This window comes from Anoplopoma fimbria, chromosome 16, assembly GCF_027596085.1.
Source record: "Anoplopoma fimbria isolate UVic2021 breed Golden Eagle Sablefish chromosome 16, Afim_UVic_2022, whole genome shotgun sequence".
Lineage (NCBI taxonomy): Eukaryota > Metazoa > Chordata > Actinopteri > Perciformes > Anoplopomatidae > Anoplopoma > Anoplopoma fimbria.
In genome coordinates this window covers 22,045,525-22,066,522 of record NC_072464.1, presented here as the reverse complement: position 1 = coordinate 22,066,522, position 20,998 = coordinate 22,045,525, and the positions used below count along the sequence as shown (strand labels likewise).

General features: G+C 39.2%; 1 protein-coding gene across 1 annotated transcript in view; it reads left to right on the top strand.

The window, feature by feature from the left end:
- raph1a (Ras association (RalGDS/AF-6) and pleckstrin homology domains 1a) overlaps window positions 1-20,998 on the top strand; it is a 62,271-nt gene that overhangs the window by 3,898 nt on the left and 37,375 nt on the right. Inside the window, 1 exon segment of the mRNA XM_054615078.1 lies at window positions 18,052-18,116. The gene's annotated coding sequence lies outside the window, so the exon portion shown is untranslated.

Sequence of the window (20,998 nt, the reverse complement as noted above, 5' to 3'; positions counted from 1 at the left end):
TTACTGTTGGTTAGTGCTCATCCCCATTATGTCTCTGCACTGCTTTCCCAATGACCCATCTGTCAATTAAGCAGTGTGACATTATCTTTGGATTTTCTGTTTGAGTTTTCTAGGGCTGCCCCTCGTTGTCGATTGTCGACTAATCTGCCAATTTTGAGCCTCGGCGACTGAGCTTTCTTACGTAGATGAGTTGTTTTTTATGTGTTTTTCATGCTAGAAGGACTTATTTCGAAGTAATTTATGAGAGTTTCTCCAGCATATACATTTAATAAACAAACCGATTGGTCGCCAAAATCATATGCGTGTTAGTCTACTAAGATCTTTTTTGATCAGTTTTCGTAGTTGTTCTTTTCTACACATTGATGTCATTTGAGCAGCTGGTTTATCACCATTATTTTCAGCAGGGAAATCCTAATACAATGTGAAAACTGTGCCCCAAAGATGGCAATATTGGTCTATCCACTTTGCTCCAAAGCAAAAGGGCTTGGTAAGGTTTAAGAAATGATGTTACCGGTATAAATAACAGTAACCTTAAAGTGATTCTGATACTAAAAGAATACTAGAGGGATAGAGAGATACTTTTTCAACTTTACCACACCACAGACTTTATGGGTTGTAGCTGCTACAGTAGTGGGCCAATCGCATGTGGTATAGAACGCTTGTGGTGATTGGCTTCGGGCAAAACCATACAAATAGTAATTATTACAAGGTCTGGGTCCTTAAAGGATCAAATGCAGGTATAGCTTGACGGAAGAAGTTTTTATACTGCTTGGTACTGGTTTATTTGCGATGGATAAGAAGTTAAATAAATTTCCCAATATTTTCTCTAAAATCATAGTCCGGTCTAACTTGACATGACAATTAAAACAAATTATATTCAAAGCTTTTTGTCAAAACAAATAGATTTTTGTCAAAATTTGATTCATTTGCTGTGCACAAGTTCCCTACATACTCATTGTATTTGTTGTGTACTGTGTTTTTATAATATACTGTTTTCTTGTACAGTGTAAAAGACATCTGTGTATTGTTTTGCACAAACAGGAAATTATATAAGACTCGAGCCAATTAACGTCAATCAAACCGTGACTTTGGAATGTCACTGACCATTAAAACTTAACAAACAAGGAAAATGTTTACAAGTTCCATTTTGTTTTCTCAGACTTTCCCTTCAGCTGTTTTTATCACAATACACATTTTGGTTTTATGTTTTGCATCTTCAAAACAGCTCCTCCATTCCTTTTTTGCCTACATGTGGGAAAAGGAACACACCAATAAAACACAAATGTTTATTCGTAGGAATACTGATACAACATTTTTGTCATGTTTCAAGCATGAATACACTACATTTAAAACTACTAAGAATAGCAATGCCATCCAATACCCATACCACCATACTATTTAGTGTCCTAGAAAATGATTTAGTATGTCCCAATCAGTGTTGTATTACTCAAGATCGAGATCTCGGTCTTGTCCCAGAACTAACCCAATTTTTGGTTGGACTTTTCTCGGTCTCAGACAATTTTTGAACTGGATCAAGTCACAACTGCGTTGAAATCACTAAATTGCCTTTGGATTGTGTGGTTTAACATCGTTACTGTGATTGCTCATAGAAATTTATTTTTGATTATTATACAGTATCTATGGCAATAAAAGAGCTGAATGAAGAGGAATCTTCGGTTGTTAACTGTGATTGTTTTTATGGGAATCTGGATCTCTCCGATCAGTTTGAGGAGTCCCTATGGTTTGCATTTCCACATTTTATCATAAGTGTGTCATGCAGTGTGGGACTCGCCCTGGTCTGGTCTTGACTTGGTCTCAACCCCTCAAAGTCTCTGTCTTTTCTCGGTCTACATACACTTGGGTCTTGGTCCTGACATGATCTCTGTTTTGGTCCCAATACATAGCGTGCCAAACATATCAGGATGTCCTACTGCATGGGGTTGCATTTTGCAGAGTGCAAGCCAGCATGCTTATTTGGCTATTCCTACCTACAATCCTCTGCACGCTGGGAGATGCGTCACGTCGACTGAGCCGACAAGAGAGCACAGACCAATAAACCTCTCATTGGCGGATATCAAGATTATCGGCTATATGAGCAGGAGGGTCAAAGTTCAAGGATCAATGTTATTCAAAGTAGCATGTCCCAATATGCATGGATCGGTTTGTACTTCGTAAGGGTAGCTTGTTGTATAAAATCATTAAGGACACATCAATAGTCTCCAGTGGATGACTTCTTTTTGTTGTGACCCTCAAGTCTTTTCACCCAGCACCATTATAAAGTAGAAAACACTGTAAATATCATCAAAAATATTTAAATACATGACTGTTGTGGGAATTGTACATCTGCGTTTCCAGGCCCACATGTGTTGGTTTGTTTACTTCCTCTGGCGGCTCCGCAGTCATCTTGTAAGCATCAGTGACTCGATGATCTGGTTACATCTGTATCAGCTGCTATGGTGCAGTTTGTCAGAATAGTCTCACTGGTGGCTACAAGAGGGTGCAAATCAGGTCACCATCTGAAGTTGTTTTCTTCTTCTTCCTAGCTTCTCTCTGTTTTTCTGAGTTTCTCTCCCTCGCCAAGTGTATGGAAAAGTCATCCGTCCTTCTCTCAGGAAATTCCTCCTGGTCCCAGGGGTGAGACAGACAGACGGAGAGGGTGTAAAAAGCAACAGAGCAGAGCTGCTACAGAGGGATAACCCAGGACTCAGCTTCTTATTAGGTCTTACGCTGATCTATCTTAGAACGTTAAAGCAGTTGAGAATAGAGCCTTTTCTACTTCGTAAACATTGATGATGGACGTGAGTGTGTGAACGTAGTTTGGCAACGTGAGTACAGCAGAGTGCAAGAGCATTATCCAACTAAAGATGGGGAATGCAGCCTAACACAAAGTGACTTTCCAGATCTGTGTGCTGTTAGTGAGTGGGTAGACTACATTTGCAAGTGGCCAAATAGTTAATGGACAGATGTGTTTGAGCTCTAGCGTGTAATGTTAGACCTGCGAAATACGAGCTGCAAGTCACTAGATTCTTCAAACTCTGTTATCTGTGTTCATGTAGAGAACATCAAAGACCATGACATAGACTCAGAAATTTGACTTTATTGAGTTGTAAAATGGGAGCTTCAAACGGTCCAGTGGTATTTAACAGGTTAAATAGTTCACAGCCATAGACGCCGCTGGTGTTTCGGTTTAACAGGTGACCGTGTAAACTAGGTCTGTCCCCTCTTTAAAAGCTTTTTTCATGCTGAGTGACTTATTTAAAATAAATTTATGTGCACATGTCTGGTAAAATCAAGATTTAAAGTGGTGCTTTTGTGTGATTCTTTGTGGAGAAAGTCAAAATAACAACTAAATGATTAGTCAACAAAATCGTATTGGTGTTAGTCAACCAAGAATCTATTTTGTTCAAGGACATTAATAGTGTTAACTGGAGACTCTCAGCCCAATGAAAGCCTTCTATCAATTTCTAAATATATACTCACCTGTGTTCCTCATCTATGACAAAAATGTACGTAAGTTACTACGAGCAACCACGAACGCATTGAGCTTAAAGTCACCAGTTAACATGTCACTTGTTAAACTGAAACACCTTTTGCTCGAAAGCGGTCGTGATCCTGTCTGAATATTGTAGAACTTGTATGTTGGAACCAAAGATTTTGATGCAGGTAGCGGTTTTAATTTAATGTTTACAGCTTGCTAACTAATCTGGAAGCATGCATATTTTTGATGACGTTAGCTTTAAAAGGCATTTTTTGTTGTTGATGCTTTCAAGAAAACTCAGACATTTGAGATGTGACATGAGGAGCCCTACAAATTAATCATTTTAATTCAAGGAAATACCATCAGTGTACGACAGCAAATGTGAAAATAATGTTATTTCACATGTCCATTACCTTAAATTAGATTCAAAACAAGTGCCTTTATGTGGACTTAATGGCACTGACCTATAGTGCAGCGTCTAAAGCTGTGGTGTGTGTACTGTAATGCAGCACTCCTGTGTAGTAGTGTATAGTGCAGACTGTTTTGCTGTGTCAGTGCTGAATCTGCAGAGACACTCCCACATTAAACAGCATCAGGTTTGGAGCAGGAAACTGGAGAAGGTGTGTATGTGTGTGTGTGTGTACAGTGGGTTTGTCATTCATGGCTGTGTCTGTTGTACAAATACACTCAGTTAACAGTTAGTTAGATTGGAGGTAAAAGAGATGTGCCAATTTATAATTTTCAGTTCCAGTTTGCATTTAGATATCTTCAGATACTGATATAATCCTGAGCTGCTTTTGCATAAAATTGTCATTGCAATTTGCATTGATTTAAATGTAATCCAAACAGTCCACTTGAACTTTAGCTTAAGTAGGCTTCAAATACAAACAGGTGTAGGAGTGCAAATTGCCATGGCAACAACTTTAATGTTTTGGAAAGCTTGAACAAATTATGTGCACAGCAGTTATCAACTAATAGTAGATTTCTATACATGAGTTCAAAAGTAATAAGATAATTTCAAAGAAGAGTGCAGTGACAAACTGACAACTCTTTCATAATGTTTTCAAAGTAAATATCTAAAATAAAAGTGCAGGAAATGTGAACATAAATAAATATTTTCACTATCAAAAAGCCCTATGGAATAAGTAAAAAACAACAATGTGCCTGGCTGCTTCTTAAATGGGCCTTATTACAAATGAATGTTTGTTGTGACCAAATGTCTTCATACACAAATTCATTTTGATCAAGTAATAAAAGGCGAGGCCAGAGGTTTGTTTGTGTCGGACGTCATCAATCAGGATGCCAGGGAAAGAGGTTTAGTTAGGAAGTGATTATAATTGTTTAAACACATTTAGGGACATTTTAAGGTCAAAGGGTATTATTTCAAACTCCCATCCTGCCTGGCTCTCTGAACTTACCTGAACTGGTCACAGCTGTGATTCCAGCTGTGTGTGTTTGTGTGTAAATTGAGTTGCATCTGTATCTCGTTTCCCCTTAAATCTGATATTAATGCTGGTCTGCGTGTGATCGCGTATGTGTGTGCACGCACTCATAACAATAAATGTTTTTTTCTGCTGTTTGCTGTAGAAACAGGCGACTGGCAGCTGAATGGGATGACTCAGCCTGTGTGTGTGTGTGTGTGTGTGGTTCCCTCCCACACACACACACACACACACACACACTAACACACTGACACACGCACACTAACTTACAGTATTAATGGAGTGTCCAGATGAGGTAACCCTACTCAAGTTTCCTCTGTCTGCCCTCCGTTAACTGCTCTGTAAACTAAACACAATGGACCCATGGACAAACAGCAGAACTTTAAAAGGCTCGTATATTTTCTTATACATTGTTTTGTCAATTTGAAGGAAATCTTGATTATTCCGCCCTCTGTTATTTGATTTCTATGTGCAACAGGGAAAAAGCTTACAAACACCCTCAGATGTCAGGGATCCAGTTTAGAAAGCCGATGTTGGACATTCCTCTCAAAGGGATGGTGACAGAAAACAAGGAATTGTGGAAAACAGATTCTTCACTTCCAATCAGCTATTTAGGAAAAATCGAAAGGCAAAAGAAGGGTTTAGGTTGCTCAAACATCCAATGATTTACTTTGAGAAATATTTACTTTTTCTTTTGTAAAAATAAATAAACAAAAAACAGACAAATTTCTCAAATGTTGTTGTTGCTTTAGAAGCCCAAATGAAGTAAAGTTTGATTTAAAGCTGTGATAAATGAGTGTTTGATACTGAACAAATTGGACTTATTTTGGTTGGTACCAACAAAGTATTGAGAGGAAAATGGAAGGTTTTATTCCCCTGATAAGTGTCATTTAATTATCTCCAGATACAGTCCAATTGTTGAAAGTTATCAAATTTAAAAAAAAAAAAATTTGACAGCTGAACAATTCTGCATTGAGAAAATATAGCTTCTCAAAATAACTACATCGTGGTTTTAGCTTTGTTTTCATGCTTTCTTCCAGTGTTTTGCTTGTATAGAAGGAGATGTTTGTGTGGATCTTCTGTGGCTTTTGGAAGCTTTGGACAGGATTTAGTTTGGACTCCCTTCATCTCCAGGATGAAGAGAAAAAGTTCAAATACCAGTTTCAACCAACAGCAGCACTGTCTGTCTCCGTCTCTTAATTCCAGACAGATGTAGAGTCATTCTGGCTGCTTACTGCTCAGCCCTCGTTTTTGGAGAAATGTAATCTCATTTCTCTTTCTGTGTTCTTTTGTCCCCTTTTTTTTTCTCAGCAGCTTACTCTCTCCAAGCTACTTCCCTCTTACTTTTTTGACTCTCCTTGTCTATGTCTCTCGACCCTCTTGGAGATCCAGGGGAAGGCTGTTCAGCTGGGAATCAGGACTGTCGTATTGACTGTGTTGAACGGAGGCTGTTTCTTTTGTTTTAAAAAAATCTGACTTTTCATAAAGCAGTCTGCTTTTGGGAGTGTTGGAAGAAAAGCAAATCTGTTACTTTAAGGCAGGGTTGGTAATTTTCTTCTTTTGTTGAAATTCTCATTGCATCCAAACAGCAATTAATGAATCAAATACTCTGACAAAATAGAAGACAATCTGGTATCTGTGGCTGTTGAAGGCTGTAATGAACCCGTCCAATCTTTTCATTCATCCTGAATGTAATGATTTGAAGGGCCACCTGGCTGTCTGCCTACCTGCCTGGGTGTATTCTGACTCTGCGTCATTGTTTGACCAAAGTCTTTCACAAGCTGCTAGCTTAACAGCTGTGAGTTTTAACAATAGCCTTGTTTGCTGTTTACTTTCATAATGATGATTTGGCTTTTGAGAAGGGAGGCCTTAAAGGGACCGGCTGTTAGAGATGCCAACTTTTTTTTCTTCTAGATTAAGCGACTCCTCGAGCTAGTGCTGTTAGCTACTGTTAATGGAAAAGAGTGGGCAACACTTGAATGGGTATTTTCGTTGAGATGTATTTTTTTTTTAATCTAGAGTACTCTTGGTTGTTGAGATTATCAACCTTTTTATTGTCCATCAGAATAGGGGTGTAACGAGAGCTGAAACTTTGGAACCAAGTCGATACCAACGTTCAGAAAATGTGACGGTACTCATTTTTCTACGGTACTCCACGAACCGGGCATCAGGAGACTAACAGCGTACTGTTGTCCTGGGATGAAATAAAATCGTGAACAACATATTTGTTTGTTTTTGCTGTGATAATGTTAACCCCTTATTGCCTGAATTTATTTACAATGATATAAACAATTAATTAGTTGTGTTTTTGCTGTCATGCAGATGCTAAATTAAGTGGAGATTGTTGTTCTTTTCAATATAGCACTTTTTGTAATTTAATTGTAATTTTGGTATGAGGCAAATTAGCAACTTTAGGCATAATTCGGCTGCATTAAGACCGGAAGCGGTTTGAAGCGAATTCGCGACAATAGTCTACAAGGGGTTAAAGAAGGAATACTGGCAATATGCCATTATCAAATGAACTCAATTATCAATATCAGCCTAAAAAATTGTATCTTCTTAGTTCTCAGAAAGACATAACGTGTTGATAAAAATGACATCAAAAAGGCAGAGAACAGAGGAGTCAAACGTGGTCACACCCAAACAGAACATGATGACAGTTGGAAAGGGCGAAGTTAGCTGTTAGTTAGCTTGTTAGCTTTTATATCCTGGAACAAAGCAGTAAAACAAGTCACAGAAGCAGTGCTAATTACACCCTAAGAGTGTGTGTCATGTATGTTTGAAGGAGATGATGCCATAAAGTGTGTGTGTGTGTGTGTGTGTGTGTGTGTGTGTGTGTGTGTGTGTGTGTGTGTGTGTGTGTGTGTGTGTGTGTGTGTGTGTGTGTGTGTGTGTGTGTGTGTGTGTGTGTGTGTGTGTGTGTGTGTGTGTGTGTGTGTGTGTGTGTGTGTGTGTCTAAAACAGGATGAGAGTGTGTTTGGGGTTTGTCGGTTGGTTTGTCGGCTCGGTTTGAAGTAACTGTTTGTGTGTGTGTGTGTGTGTGTGTGTCCGTTGGCTTGAAGAAACTGTTGATACTGTCAGCCTTTCTGTTTTCCATCGCTCCTACTAAGAGAGTGAAAGCCCAGGCATTGAACCTGTGTGTGCGGTTGGATGTGTGTTAATGTTATGGCTTGGTTGGAGGCCTGGAATGACTACTGTTTTTCCTGCGCTGGCTCTTCCATACGTGAAAGACGCTCGCGAACAGAATCCAAAACTAAACCAAACCACACCACACCAAACCACAGCCACCTCCTGAATCCAAACATCTCTCCAGTAGAGATGGAAAGTATGTGAGCCTCCTGTCTGTCTGCAGACTTTTGTCTCAGTGTGAATTAAAAATAGTGTGCATGTAAATGAATACTGCTGTGGTTCATTGTTCAGACTCCCACCACCCATTGGAACCAACTGAAAAACAGGAATCACCATACACAATTCAACGTTTCGTTGTAGGAAATCGACGACACAATATCTGAACAAGTATCAAGTGTGGTTGACTTGTGAACGGAGGCTCACCAGCTCAAATCCTCCTACCAGTTTTGGAAAAATGTGTGGATGGAAAGTGAATGAGGAATAAGCTCGCCCACTTCAGTAATTACTGTGTAGGTGTCATTCAGCAAGGAGCGGACCGCCCAAAAGTCTTCAACTCTATTTAAGAAACAGATGTACTTTTCCATCCAATGCATGTTAATTCTTGCTTTCTGAATTGGTCAAGTGTTTAGGGCTGATGTATGGCTCAACATATGCAGATATTTCCAGCGGCTCCAATGGAGTGGAACCATGCTTGCATAGTAACATATTTCTCTTGGCTTTGCTATCTCTATTAACTGTTCAGGAGATGCATATTGGAAGTTGCATGTAAGATTAATAACTGGGGAGCACTTTTTCCATGGAGCCCACACTGTCACTAACAGCACTCACTGAATAAATGCTATCAAATTTGGGGAAAATGTAAAGCCGGGTAGGTCTTTATTCACTGTTACAATCATTAAAAAGCAAAAGCAGCACATGTAAACCTTCAGTAGCTAACGTAGCAATGATGTGCTATTGTACTCTGCCTATGTTAGCTCCAGAGGTTTTTTACGTGGAAACATAACATTTAAGAAACGCATATCTCCTTCCATTTCTCTGGGTTATGAGTAACCATCACCAGCACCTAATCCAATAAACCAGCCTGAAAATGAAGAACATCTGAAACCATTGCTTGAGAGGTTATGGAGCAGAGCCTGATAGTGGTCGAAGCTGGCCGATGCTGTGCTTTGATTGGCAAGTCTGTGTTCGAGGGGCGGGACTTAGCGAAGAATAAATTGGCATGGATGTTTTTCCAACTGAGAAAACAGTCAAAAGATTGGAACACAGAAGTTGGGAAACCAGGCAAGTTTACTGGAACTTTATAATGCTGTTGGTTGGCTAATAACTGTTTGATACCCAGCTCCTTATGTCCACATGTCTAAGTGTTCCTGAGCAAGACAATTTACCCCAATTTGCTCCTGATGAGCATTCAATTTAATGGATTCACTGGATAAATCCAAATTCATGCCACAACAGGTGAAGAGCGAAGCGTCCCACATGTTATGAAATAGACCCCCACCGCAAGCCAACGGACTGACGAGGCGTTTCTTAAATGCATAATGTGTTGGGTTTGTTTGATTCTTTATGAAAGGTGAAGCTGGGCCTTCTTAGCCGTGGACTTGTTAGAACTGGAGCAGGTCTGATGGTTCTTTTAAGCTGAGTCAGACTCGGTCGCTCATTCTCTGGCCTGTCATTAAGTGATTAGCACCATAACTATGTACAAGTGAAGTGTGTGTGTGTCATATCTACGTATGGGTATATGTGTCTGAGCAGGTTTTTCAGCAGTTATCATGCGTCTGGTAAGAGCTCAGTGGAGATAACTTACTGAACAATGCATTTAGCATATACATTTGTATGAAAAATACACAAATACATCCACAGAACACACTTTCTATCGTTATTTGTTGAGTCCTTTCCTGTTTCTCTCTCATATCGTTGGTTTCTGCTGCTGTTTCTGGCACGAAGCGTTCGAACCGAGGACAGACACTGAAGTGGAAATTTTAACTTTTCTCAAACTGTGAGGCATTTAGCTTGGGCGTCACTGTGTGTGTGTGTGTGTGTGTGTGTGTGTGTGTGTGTGTGTGTGTGTGTGTGTGTGTGTGTGTGTGTGTGTGTGTGTGTGTGTGTGTGTGTGTGTGTGTGTGTGTGTGTGTGCGTGTGCGTGTGCGTGTGTGTGTGTGTAAGGGAAAAAACTACTCTTTTACCACCGTCATGAAATGGGAGGTGAAATTCATCTATTTTTAGACTGTTTTTGGTAGAGTTGTTAAAGTTTCAGCAGTGTTTTGGGTGTTTGAAACAAAGTGTGGATGCTTGGGGTGGCCTGAGTGATGGAGCAAAAAGAGTATAGATATTGAATATATTGAACTGATTAAACAAGGAAGAAATCTATCTAATTGGTCATCAGTAGGTGAGTTTTTTGCTAAATTGGTTATTCATGCAAATTTGGGAAGGCAAGTCTGCGTTCTGATTTGTGTAGAAAGTGGTGACAAGAAGATTTAGTTTCCTTTTGATGGAGCCAGGCTAGCTCTCTCCCCTTGTTTATGCTAAGCTACCTGTCTGCCGGCTATAGATGTCCTGTACGTGAGAGTGGTATCAATATTCTTATCTAAATCTCTGCAAGAAAGTGAATACGCATACTTTCCAAAAATGCATAACTATTTATTTTTGCATCACCGCCAACGTGGTACTTATTAAATTAAATCAGCTATGGAGGGTCGAAAACTTTCAGCTTTGAGTTAATCAGGCAGTTTTCCATTAACTTCGATAGAATTGTCTTGTAATCAGAATTTAGTGGCACTTCAACACTGAAGTGTCAACATTCAACTGTGGTGGTCGCTTCTTGATTAGATTTTTAAGGTCAGTCAGCTTAGGTTTAAGTTGGATTTTCAGTTAGTTTAACTTTCATTAGATACTAACTAAATATTGTTAAATTTAAGCATGGAGTAGAGCACTATAGGCTTTATACTTACAGCTGTTGTCTTTTTTTCATGGGTCGTCGATCCTTAATTATGTTAGTGATTCCAGTTGTATAGTTCACATTGTCACTTACCAAATAGCCACAACAAGTGTCCAGTAACCAGCAGTATGTCTTTCTTTAAAAGTGCTCAACGTGAAATTCAGAGCTCTCAACATGGCGACTAGCAGCTAACGGCGCTCCGAACGCTCTGAATGTTGTATATAGAACCTCTAAGTCAAAGAAAGATTGGATTCTACGGAATAAAATAAAGCTTAGTAAAGAAAAAGTGGTATTTCTCTGAATCCAATCACACAATCATGTCCTAGAGCTTATATATTCAGATTATAACATGGTCGGCCCAGAACACAGGATCTTCTTTGCATTTTTAATGTGTGCAGTGTTCACCGGACACAGATGCAGTCGACCTTGTCAGTCCTGCTGTCTTTCTCTTTGGTGCTCCTCTTTCTCCCCTCAGCAGTAGTTTAACCCAGTAGCTCAGTGACCTTGTATTGAGTGCATGCGACGGTGTTCACTCTGTGAGTGTGAGTGTGTGTGTGTTTAAAAAGCAGCAAAGCAGAGTGCTGTGATTCTTCCTGACAGTTCTGCAGTGCGACCGACTTTACTGCAGCAATGTTGAATGTGTGTGTGTGTGTGTGTGTGTGTGTGTGTGTGTGTGTGTGTGTGTGTGTGTGTGTGTGTGTGTGTGTGTGTGTGTGTGTGTGTGTGTGTGTGTGTGTGTGTGTGTGTGTGTGTGTGTGTGTGTGTGTGTGTGTGTGTGTGTCTGTGTGTGTGTGTCTGTGTCCATTCATTAATGGTAGCACTCGTGTGATGGTGGTGATTATGAGGAAACGTCTTGGTTTTTGAAGGCTCACTGTCATGTTGGTCATTCTGAAGCCAGAATGTCAGCAGCCACCCATCAGGTTTCAGTGTGTAGATGCACACTGAGCTGATGTTGCATGATTTAACTGTGCCACTAGGCTCCATCCTCACAGCAGGGGGTTACAACACTGACACGTGATATGTCTTTAAATTCCCCGCCCTTACCCAAACTGTGTTACCTCTATCAATTTATCTGTTGATATCTTCTTAATTTAATCAGTCAGATTTTAGAAATTGGTTGAGTTGACCATTTTAAATTGCTCATTTTGTCCCACCAACAGTTGAAAACACCAAAATATTTAATTTACTGTCATAGAAAATGTAAAAAAAAATACATATTTACATTTGAACCTCTCTCAGTCAACTTATATTTCCAGCTGAAGTTGACATAAACATTAATTTAATTAATTTATTCTAATCATAATTTACTAACTGCTGGTGTGTCAGCAATAGTTCCAGCAGCCCTCCATGCCAGATTGGATAAGGAGGAAATACAGCTTGCTTGCTGTGTGAATGCCTACTTTCTTCCTGAAAAGCTGATGTTTTGGGGATGTTTTACACCCAGCACTTGTAAAATGTTAACCCAAATGTCAGTTAAATCTATCTATGCTATAGGAGCAGGTCTCAAGTTCCATTTTAATACATTTTGATCCACAACATTAACCCTGAACTTCACACTGCACCACTGAACTCCTGCCCTCCAGTGCTGGCAGCTCGTGCCACATTTGAATAAAACAACCAGGCTGCAGATTTAACCCGAGGGTGTGTGTGTGTGTGTGTGTGTGTGTGTGTGTGTGTGTGTGTGTGTGTGTGTGTGTGTGTGTGTGTGTGTGTGTGTGTGGTGTGTGTGTGTGTGTGTGTGTGTGTGTGTGTGTGTGTGTGTGTGTGTGTGTGTGTGTGTGTGTGTGTGTGTGTCAGTGCAGTAGGATGTGCTGTGCTAGGTGGTTTGGTACTATGTGTGTTAGCTGGTTACCAGACAGACCAGTATGTCATGTTCTCTTGCAGGTCAGCAGCAAGAAACTGACTCTGACAGTGTTTGAATACCAATGGACCAATGGTTAAAGAGTCCCTAAAACCTCAAACCATTTTTTAAGCTGAACTCCAATGTACATGGTATCTATTTATTTTTGTATTCAAACACTTGTTATTATGTTATAAATATGCATAGAGACTAGATTTAAAATGTCCTCCTGTCTCTATACGTCTGTGGCTTTCAGCTGCTGTAGACTAAACTGTCTGCTGTCTGGAGACAAGCTGTTCTAAATAGGTGCATTGGGGGTTTATCTACCAACCACAGTGCCTTAAGCTTCTCAGTTGCAAGTATATCACACACCATGCTCACACATACACACATGTTGTCTTTCTATACTTGTGAAGACCCTCTTTGGCATAATACATTCTCAAGACCCTAACTCTTTCTTCAATTATGACTAATAAATATCTAACCCCAATTTGACCTAACCCTGGGCATTGAAACACAACTTGTTTAAAAAGCGGATCACCTTATAATCACCTTATAATCAAGCCATGAAACAGTACTTTAAAGTTGCCCAAAATGTCCTCACAATGCAGAAATGTCCTCACTATGAAATTTGGTCCTCCCAAAAATAGCAATACAAGCCCTGAAAAACACACACACAAAAAAACCATCCACCCACACATGCACTCAGAGTCCATATCCTCCAGGCTCAAATGAACTCATATTTCCCAGTTATGTGGTGTTCGGTGAACGTTCCCAGTATGATCACCAGCAGACTACAACGTGACTAGTTCAAACCTGCACTCACACACATTCAGTTTCAGTATTAATGTTTAAAAACACATTTTCTGCTTTTAGGAAAGAAACCAATTTTTTTTTGAAGATTTATTAAAAGGATTCTTCACAAATTCCCAAAATCCTTGGAGTTGAAGATTGTTTTTGAGTTCTGAATAATAGCACATGACACTGGCAGCAGTACTTAGTCTTTTCGTAGAATCATGTGGCTCTTCATGGTTAATTCTTGTTGTGAGGAACTTGCAAGTTGAGCCTGCTCTGGCCTGATTTTTAAAGCCTCCTTCATCAGGTCTGGACTGCATTAGATGCACAGATTTGTTGTCACAATGAGTTTACTGGCATTTACTTGTAGTGCCATAAGAATTTTTTAAAAGGGCAAAAGTTTGGTTGGAGTTTTCTGCCATTCAGTGCCAGCTATCGTTTCCTGGGCTGAATCTATTTAGTTTTTTACTACATATCAACTCTTGACTTTAACTGTAGCTACAACTCTAATAAACCAAACAATAAAAACATTGTCATGAGCACCGTCTTGAACTTTGTAGACTTCTTACAGACACATTTACATGATAAGATGCTGCAAAGCTGCCCTGAACTATGAAAATAAAACAAGGGACCTGAGTGGATCTCAGATTGTTATTTAGTCTGTGCTTCCATCAGGATGTGATGCTTTGAGGAATCAGAATGATGAAGCAATGCATTAGAAATGTTGCAACAATGTCTTTATTGTTTCAATTAAATGTTTCCCAGTTTGCAATTATTCAGATAATTTGTCGTGGAAACTATAATCATGGCATTATGCACATTATTAACTGAGCAGCCCCCTTGAATTAGATTTCCAAGACTCATTATGAGTGAAATGTTGGAGAGGTAAAGCTATTGTTTTCAATCTGAGATTTTAAAGCCTCTGTTTTGGCAGGCCGTGTTGTTTCATAATACCCTTTAAGGCCTGTTGGGCAACAGAGGAGTCATAAATCGGCCTGGAAGGAGAACCAGAGCTTCAGCATCCTAAAGGCTGAACAAAGATTTTAGTATCAACAGAAGATGACCTCAAAAGTAAAACAGATGTATAAAAAGACACTAAAACCAAAAAATCGGATACGTAATTGTTTAAGTTGAAGGAAGCCTATAAGGATTGTTGAACAGATATTTAAAGCTACTTTAAGGTACTTTAATTTTGTGTGGATTTTGGCGTCCCCAGTGGACAAGCAGTGCTAGGTAAGCTCTGATACTGGCCGCAGGAGGAGCTTTGAATGCAGTTTTTGAACTCCTGAAAGGGGCGAGATCGGCCCAAAATGGGTCTTCAGTTGCCATTCTCAATCATTGAGATTTTTCAAATGAAGCCACACTTAATTTGTCTTCGAAAAAAAAGGACAATCCCAAACAAACAAGCCAGAAAATAATTGTTTTGCAGGAAAGACGATTCACAAAGCTGTTGGGAAACTCTGAATCAATGACATTCATTAGGAGAGACATACCGCAAAAGAATGATATTTTTAGCACTAAGAGAATGTGATTAACCCACAATCAAAGACATTCATCACAACAATCCCCTCTGAGTTATTTACAGAAGGCAGATGGTCAACCACGAGCTGTTTTGACACAGCGCTATTAGCTAATTCTTACTAATATTTTCCTGTGAAGTAATCTGTTGCAATACAGCAGGATGAGGAACTATTTCAAATGACACATCAGTTTTTTTTAATTCCTGAAATGAGATGTGGGCGTAAAGTCATATGTCACAACCACATCAGTCCAAATGAACGTTGCCACATAAAGGAAGGGTACATTATGGTCATCGGATCATGGCGAGAACAAATTGTTTAGCTACCATCAGCTGGATTCAGTTAAACATTATGTTGCTATAGCAACTGTTACTCACACAGTTCCATAGCAGTTTAGCTGACATTGTTACATCCACCTTTTTGGCAGATCTGTGAACAAGACTGGCGTCTTTTATCCAGTTTAGAAATGCACTTCTTTCCATTTCTTACAGATATCTTGTGTAGTTTTTGGAGCTTTGATGTGTTTTTTCTGTTATCAGTTTTGTGCTAGCTGTCAGAGGCTTTTAAGTTGCTAATACGTCATTATAGGTCTCTTGGTCTAATGGTGTGTTCCTTTTGAACTGGTAAGTCAAAATTTACGAATTTCAAGTCAGACATTTCAACTGGAAAAGACACTTGAAGTTGGATTTTGTACTTGAAAAGAGGGCAGAACCTCACCCACCGTCTTAAACACAGCAGTTGGGATGTTGCTATTGTATTTGTATGTGCCAAATACTGTGTAACCGTTATCAACTGGTATTAATAAGAATGGCTAACCTTGGTGGAACTGGTATTCTTAACCTTTCCCACTTGTTGTACTGGAACACAGTCAACACTGGTGTGTCGTCAATCCCAACTCTCCGATTCCGACTTTCGTGGTAAATTAAACGCAGCATAACTGTTAAATTATGTATTTGACAGTGTTGGAATGTATTATTCACATTTACTTAAGTACTGTACTAAAGTACATTTTTAAGTACCTCTACTTTACTTAAGTATTTACATTTTATACTACTTTATATTTCTGGTCTATACACTTTATGTATTTGACAATTTAAAAAAAGTTATATTGCAGATTAAGATAATTTATACAGAATATTACTAATAAATGATAATGTGTTATTATAGATTAAGCTACCCAGCAGTATAAAGCCTAAATGTTTTCAAATTAGCTCCACCTCTACCAGCTGCAACATTAAAGTGATATACACATCAGTGCATCACTTATATTCACTATATTTCTATATATGAATCTGCAAATGAAGTACTTTTACTTCTGTTACTTAGAGTATCTTTTGATGATAATACTTTTGTAGTTTTACGTGATTGCAGGACTTTGACTTGTATTTTTTTCAATGTAGTATCTGCACTATTTCTACTGGTGATACTTTGTCTTTCTGGTATGAGGGACAATTTGGCAGACTAAAGTTTTGTGAATCTGTTTTTTTGTTACTGTACTGATTCATTCTTTACAATACATTTTTTTCTAATTATACAGAACTATTTACTATTACTTCCAGTAAAAACCCTTCAATGTCTAACCCCTGTCCTGAGTGTTGATTAACTTGCATAGCTGTGCAGTTACACACATTGTGTTTGCAGCCAAAAGCCATTCTTCTTATCCTTGTATGATCTTTTCATTGCTTAGTGAAAACCATTCAGGCTGAGCAGTGGACACATTTATTACGTAATAGTTTCTGGACGACAATGTCACGAAGCCATGAGCTACATCGGGTACTTTTATGAGTTTTGTTGGCAAAAACAAATAGTTGGATAACTCCAGCTTTGTTTCTAAAGAATAGTGATTCACGTTTCAGTCAGCGTTCCAGGTTTTGGGACGTCAGCTCGTCTCTGGAGAGTTCATAATATAAATCACCAGACTGGTGTAGGTGGTCTGAACTGGGAAGTCAATGAATGACTTTGATGCACTGATGTACCCATGAGCAATGCACTGGTTGAGAGCATATAAGTGTGTGTTTTGTCCCAACAATGTTCTTGTTGTTTCAACCATCAGCTATTGATCATTTGAGAGCTGCTAATGACCTTTTGCCAGCGAGGATTGGAGTGTTTGTGTTGTTTTTTTTCCTTTTGCATGTGACATGTTGAAATCTTTTTCACTTTTATATTCACACTTCCTGTATAAATAACCGATAAAGGTCAGATGTAACTACAGCACGATCTAATCTGACAAGATGACGTCTTGACATAATGAGCTGTGATGATTTGGTGAAATGTCATCAATTCCAGCTGAATCAGCAAACCCAGATTAAGGGAGGGGGGAAAATGAGCGGGTGTAATAAAAATGGAGTGAAAGGGAAAAGACGTAGAGGGCGGCTGTGAAGGAGAGAATTGGGTCGAGAGAGATGAGACATATTGGGAAACAGAGAGAGAAAGAGAGAGAGAGAGAGATGGTACGGCAGCGGTGTATTTAAATGCTGTTGGCTGTCAGTTATTTTTAGGTCACACACATCCAGTCTGCTCAGCGTGATAGAAACACACACTAGTGCCACCTGTAGACACTACATTTGTTGTGTAGACAGCTGCTGGTGTGTGTGTGTGTGTGTGTGTGTGTGTGTGTGTGTGTGCTTGGAATTTCCTTTTGATGTGGCTAGCCTAGCAGTTTCCCCTTGCTTCCAGTCTTTGTGCTAAGCTAGGCTACTTGAACCACAAAGATGAAACTGTTCCACATATTTCCCCAAGTGATTGAGTGTTCCTTTAAAAAGCTATGGCTGTCTAATCCCCAAATATTTAGGCATCAGCCTAAACAAAGCCAGTGTGGTTTTTATTTAGTGCAGGGACATCTGCTTCTCCGTCTATCCAAAGGAAATATGATTATGCATAATAATAACATTTCTCTGTCTCTGTCTCTGCAGGGTGATTGAATTCCTCCACTCTGTGCTCTGTTGGAGCTGGACTGAGCAGTGTTAGCAGACCAAAGGTAAACAGCATGATGAGCACTGTTTATCGTTTCATATCTCAGCATCACACGTGGAAAGTTCTATTCTGGGTTTGTGTTACGATTGACAATGAACATTCTGAATTTGATTATATTTAAATAGTAAAAAAAACAATATTAGAACATTAATTCATATGGCATAAGAGCAAGTGTTACGTAACGTCATGTAAACAAAGTACGAAGAAGTAACCGTTTAAAAGATGGGTGATTGGTACCTGCTGCTTTCTGAAACACACATTTTATGTTGTGATATTTACTTGAAATATTATATCGAACAGCAATTAGGAACCTTTCAGGAGATCTCCCTCCGGCAATCTGCCACCTTACTTGGGTTTTTGTCATGAAATTAGGAATTATCGTATAGATAACTCCTTATTTCAACGTCACAAATCAGGTTTTTTTCCGATCAGGCTTTCGAAGTGAGACAGACAGAAATAGAAACAGGACATCTGAAAAAAATTCAGCTCAAAAATAGATAATTGAATAGTTGGAACCTATATGTTTTTGTCCAATTTTGACAGCCCTAGTTTGTGTGATGGTCTCTTCTTGATTGTTTCTTAGTGTTTCCCTTACAGAGTCATATACTTTGTACAAGTGCTGTTTCTGTCACACTATTTGGCCAAAAGTATGTGGACATTGTGGGGAACTTCTCATCTGGGGCTGGTCTTGGGATGGTTTGCACTAAGCCCCTCATTTCCATTTAAAAACATAATAGACTATACACTTGTATTTAAAACAATAGTGTGCTACCATCTGTTTCCCAAAAGCGAGGTGAACATCAAATTGCCCAAAAGGCATGAATTCTACCTCCAAAAATAAATGGGTTTCCCAGTTTGGTTTGGAAGAACTTGACTGGTCTGCACAGAACCCTGAACTCAACCACATCCAACACCTTTGAACACAGAATTAAGCCAGGCTTTATCACCACCAAACATTGGTAGCTGACATAGCCAATATTCTTGTGGCTGAATTCCTGCTGCCTGCAGGTTCCAAAGTCTAGTGGAAAGCCTGAAACCAGAAGAGTTGAGGCTGTTATGGCAGCATTAATGCCCATAAATTTGGAAAGAGATGTTCAACAACCATGTAAAGTATGGGTATAATATTCAAGTGTTCACTTACTTTTGGCCATATAGTGTAATTGGTAATGTTTCCAAAATGTTATGATTGCTGCTGTTACTATACTAGAAGCTTCCAAACCACCTTTTGAGTCATAGTGTTCCATTCTTGGGTGTAATGTTTTTTAAACTGGTCTTTGGGGTCTGGAAGAGTTTTAGCAGACATCTGGTTCAGACATAATATGTAAGATTTGTTTTTATCCCAGTGTTCATAGTTGAGGCATAACCAAAGTACAGAATATTCTTTCTATTTACATCCTGAATATCACTTATTGTCTCTCAGTCTGAGCATATCAAACCAGTCAGGCAATCAGCTGTCGGTTAGAAAGCTATGTAGAGCTTTCCAAAATAAATGTTCTTGTGGCGACTTTCATGACAATTAATCACTCCCAGCTTCTGTGTTCTTTATGCTCGAGTTTCTTGCCCGTTGAGATCCGTGGAAAACGTCTCTGTGGCAAGAGGCTCTGACGTTTACCCACAAAGCCAACTCTGGAGAGCCAGAATTATAAACCTGTGGTCAGCGTGAACTGATTCCTGGATACTCAAGACAGAAGTCATATTGTTTTGTGTAACAGCCTGAAGGGATTTGGTATAAATAGTGGAAAGTGACATGATACCCTTTGTGTGTTGGAGATTTTCTTTTTTTTTCTTTACTGTCTCCTAAAACCAAGAACAGCTTACCGTTAAATATTATAAACTCATGCTTGCCAGTTAGCTTGTGCCACATGGTATTAGTTAGGTTAGGTTAAAAATTCAATAAAATGAAATCTGCCACATCAGCAAAAGACTAATGCTGTCAATGCTTTTTAGATTATTTAGCATTGCTGAAAGAGTTTCATTTTAAAGAGAAACCACCATCATTACAAATGTAATCAATGCTATTGAAAGAGTAGTATGAATGAACGTTTTGCTTTAAAGTCAGATAGGCACCACTTTTTGTCAAAATAATGTTGATTACACACGCCTCCTCCAAGTCATCCTTCATACAACTTCTTTTATTTATTTTAAACAAATATATTGTGTGAGATTACAACTCTAGTGTAGCATATTTGATCTTATAAGGAAACACCAGTAGTAACGGTGGCCTTCACTAAGCAACAGGTGTGTAGTAGTAGTGTATTAATGGTATGTGTGTGTGTGTGGCATGTATACAATATGATATGAGATGATTTGGCAACATTCAGTTGGGAATGTTGTTTTTTCTGTGAAGATCAGACAGCTTTTTCAGAAACTTAAAGTGTGTGTGTGTGTGTGTGTGTGTGTGTGTGTGTGTGTGTGTGTGTGTGTGTGTGTGTGTGTGTGTGTGTGTGTGTGTGTGTGTGTGTGTGTGTGTGTGTGTGTGTGTGTGTGTGTGTGTGTGTGTGTGAGAGATGCTGCCCTGTTATCATTCAGTTTTGTAGTGTGTTTAGCTGCACCGGCTGTGCAGTACTGATGCTCATATCAAAGTGGTGTGTATACATATGAATACACACACAGCGTGTGGTTGTGGGTTTGTGAAGGAGTGGCTCATGTTCTCACATTGATTATAAGGAGCCGTATAGGTTTGGTAGCATATAGCAAAGTAAAAATATATAGATTCATGTGTGGTCGTGATAGAATTGAATGGGACTGAAGCTGAAAAGGGCATTAGTGGTCAAACCAGGGAGCAAAAGTTCATCCATCTGTCCTCCTGAAATAGACGGTGCTTGAAGCTTGGTGATGTTACTAATTGCGTGCTACTTGGTGAACGACTGTAGCTGATAAGCTAAC